Consider the following 4,093-nt stretch of genomic DNA (forward strand, 5'->3'; position numbering starts at 1 on the left):
TACAACCTGGGCAGCGCAGGTTCCCAATAGTGGCAAGGGTTGAGGGGGAAGTAGGAAGAGCCGGGCAGACGAGGCTCTCTAAAGCAAAAGCTTTCACCGCATGGGCATAATCTCGCCGATGTGGCCGCTTAGTGCGGAGGTAAGGCTCCGAAGAACTGGCTGTTCGACAGCCGCGGGATTCTATGAAAAATGCTGGCTGGCCTTGCATGGCCCTTCGAAGCTGAGAAAATATATGAATAAATACTCCTCTCGTTTCCTGAATATTTTCAGTGCTGTATATACATTGTATAGTAAAGAAGGCGCATTATGCAGCTGCAGAGATTACTCGGAGCTCTCGAAGATTTTGAGGACAGGACATACATATCTGCATTATGGAAGGCGCTCAAATGTATGTACCAAGTTTCCCCCTAACGCTCTTGCATTTATTCGGGCTGTGCGAATTTCCATGTAATTAAAACTTTTGCAAAAAATATCTAGCCGTTAAATTGATTTTTCATAATGTCATGGTTTTTTAAATTGCGCCAAAAGAAAAAGAAACGATGATTAATGAATTGTCTTGTCCATGAAAGTCCGACAGGTATGTTTATTCAGTGCCTTAAGTGAATGCTACAACCCGCTAATCTGAACATTTGCATAGTTATATGTGGTAAAATGAATCTTAGAGAACAAGCCGTTTCAGTCCAGCGCGCTCATTACTCGAGAAAAAAACCTCTCTATTTTTGGTTTTTCGCGACGAATAGACCCTTTTGTTTTCATTTTTTTATTTCCTGGCCCACCTCAAAAAGGCCGACCGTCAAAGAGTTCGCAAGGAATGTGGCCTCTCCGAATGTGGCGACCCGTTGCCTTTCGTCAACGCTGTGGAACGCAAACTGTTGTAACCCCCACGATCTGACAGTGGCCCAGCCGCCAAAAAAAACCTTCACCCGTGTCATATGTGCCCGGGATCAGCGAAACCTTGGCGCGCATCTTGCGATCCTGCGAGGCTGAGGTGTCACACGTCCCGGCGAAGAAGTTGCGGCAAACCCTTGTCAACATAAAAGACTGCAAGACTGCCTGCCAATTGAAAACTTTCCGGGCGTAGCGTACAGTATACCGTGCCGACGTTACAGAAACATGGTTAAAGGAAAATGAAACCGCTGAAATACCCGGATATGCCATGATATCTTTACCAAGGTGCCGCCAATCACGCGGTGGGGGTGTATCGCTTTTCATAAAGAATAATGTTGATTACCAGGTTGTAAAAGATAGCTCATGTAGTAAGCAGTCTGTCGAATCTCTTTTTGTACACCTCGGCTGTGGTCTTAACATTGGTGTGGTATACCGGCCTCCCAACGCAAGCGTAAAGGACTTTCTCTCGGATATGGAAACTATCTTCAACTCACTAATGACAACCAATACTCCACTTGTTATATGCGGTGATTTCAACATCGATCTTTTAAAAGATGGATGTTCCGAGTGCGACTACCTGCTTCTCATGCAGTCATTTAACCTTAAAAACGTTATTTCCTCACCTACTCGTATAACACAGACATCTGCATCCCTTATTGATCATATGTTCTGCAACAATGAAATGACTGTACGCGCTGGCGTTTGTGATACAGCTATTGCTGATCACTGTCCGACTTTCATGTGTTTACCACGCACTTACTTATATCCGCATTGCAAAACGTATTGTAGACACAAAAGAACTCGAGTAAATTACGCCTGCGTTCGAAACTTCTTGCAGAGCATTGATTTTGTGAAATTGTACGACAGTGATGTGAATATAGAGTGTGAAAATTTTATCCGCTGCGTATCAAATGCCGTAATGAAGTCCAAGCGCGAATGCACACGTCGTAACTACGAAGAAGCTGTGTGCCCGTGAATAACTGATCATATACTTGCTGTTCTAAAGAAAAAAGACTCCTTCTATCACAAATGGAAGCAAAACAAAACAAACAATTATTATCACGGTCAATTCAAGCTTTATAGGAATAAGTCTGTTACGATGATGAGGAGAGCGAAAAAAATGTATTACAGTAATTTAGTCACGAAACCTGGCCTTGACTCGAAACAAGTTTGGAAAATTGTTAAGGACGTCACAGGACTTGGACCGAAGAAACGCGTTACCCCTAACGACCCCTCCGTGCAGGTAGTCAATGACTTTAATAGCTACTTCTCCAATGTTGGTGAATCTCTTGCAAACCAGTTCTCTTTTCAGTCCGCCTCTACTACCCTACCCAGAGTTGTCCACACCGATTTTAATCTAAATGCAGTCACTGTCGAGGAAATTACATCTGTAATAAGCGCACTGCCAGTTAATAAAGCGGCTGGGCACGACAGTATTCAGACTGCAGTTTTAAAGCATAATATCGACATTCTGTCCAACCCACTATGCCATATATTTAACCATGCTATAGAGACTAGTTGCTACCCAAACATTCTAAAAATCGCGAAAGTTGTGCCTATTTATAAATCTGGAGACGAAAACAACCCAAGTAGTTATCGTCCAATATCTGTACTAAGCATTCTAAATACTCTTTTTGAGAAACTAATTGCCATTCAACTAAAAATATTCCTTAGTCAGTATAACATCATCTGTCACCAGCAGCACGGTTTCGTCCCAAACAGGTCGACCTCTACAGCCGTTCTAACGCTTTTCCAGTTGATAAATTCAGCTCTTAATAAAAACGAAATCGCAATTGGTATATTTTTAGACCTGAAGAAGGCGTTCGACACTGTATCACATCCAATATTACTGAGGAAACTAGCCGCCTATGGGATTGTTGATGACACACTGCAATTTTTCACCAGTTACTTATCAGGTCGACAACAGAAAGTGGTAATTAACAACCTTGAATCTACATATAGCTATATAAAATGCGGACTACCCCAAGGATCTGTCCTGGGGCCTCTACTGTTTTCCATCTATATAAATGATCTTCCAGGTTCAGTCTCGCTTTCGCAGGTTCTCATGTATGCAGACGACACGGCCCTCATATTTACAGGTAAATCGGTTTCTGCGATGCAAGACGACATGAGGCAGGATTTAATGACTGTTTCCAACTGGTTCAGTAACAATAGATTAACATTGAACGTTGCGAAAACTAAATATGTCGTCTTCCATACAAGAAGAAGAAACGTTGACTTTAACCATATTAGGATTTCCTTGAACAATTGTATAATCGAATCAGTTCCTTCATTTAAATATCTTGGTGTTATCTTTGACAATAACCTTAACTGGAAGAATCAAGTGAACAGCGTTTGTAATAAAGCTGCGTTTGGTTGCTACGTCCTTATTAAGGCTAGACAATACTTTCCTCGCAACATATTACGAAGCTTGTACTTCTCATTCGTTCATTGTCATATGAGTTATTGCTGCGAGTCATGGGGCCACACATACTCAACTTATCTCACACCTCTGCAACGGTTACAGAAGCGAGCACTAAGGATTATAACATATTCTCCATTGCATCATCCAAGTAACAATCTGTTTGAAGAAGTTCGAGTACTAAAATTTTCCGCCCTACGCGACTATAAAATCTCCCTTCTAGTAAACTGCATGTTAACAACTAACTCTCCACTCCCGATGAGCTTATTCACTTTGCCTGTTCGCAACACAAGACATGCTGCTAATGGTAATTTTAATCTTCCGATCCATCACAACACATACGGTGAGAGATTAATCGAGTTCATTGGGACGAAAGTCTGGAATACATTGCCATTGGAAATAAAGCTTGCCAGAAATTTTAAACTATCTTCTAAATTATATTTCTTGCATAATCAAGTAATTATGTGATTTCCTTTTTGTGTTTGTGTTTCTTAAAATGCCGGTGTATACCTTCCTTGTACGTTTGCCAAAATGCCTTGTTTTTGCATGCGATCGGACACTGGATGCTTTTGCTGTGTTAATTCGCTGTTTTCATTTTTTTTTTCATTTTACATATTTATGTGGTTGCCTAAATGACTTGATTTGTATTGGACCGGACACTAGCCATGCAGGCTATCGGTCCAAATATTTTGTACAATTTTTTTGTGAATTATGAAATAAAGCTTCCTTTGATTGATTGATTGAACCACGTGTATGTGGGTGAAAGTGGAAACTTTGTGAAAA

Source organism: Amblyomma americanum, chromosome 9 (assembly GCF_052857255.1).
Source record: "Amblyomma americanum isolate KBUSLIRL-KWMA chromosome 9, ASM5285725v1, whole genome shotgun sequence".
In the NCBI taxonomy this organism is placed as follows: Eukaryota; Metazoa; Arthropoda; class Arachnida; order Ixodida; family Ixodidae; genus Amblyomma; species Amblyomma americanum.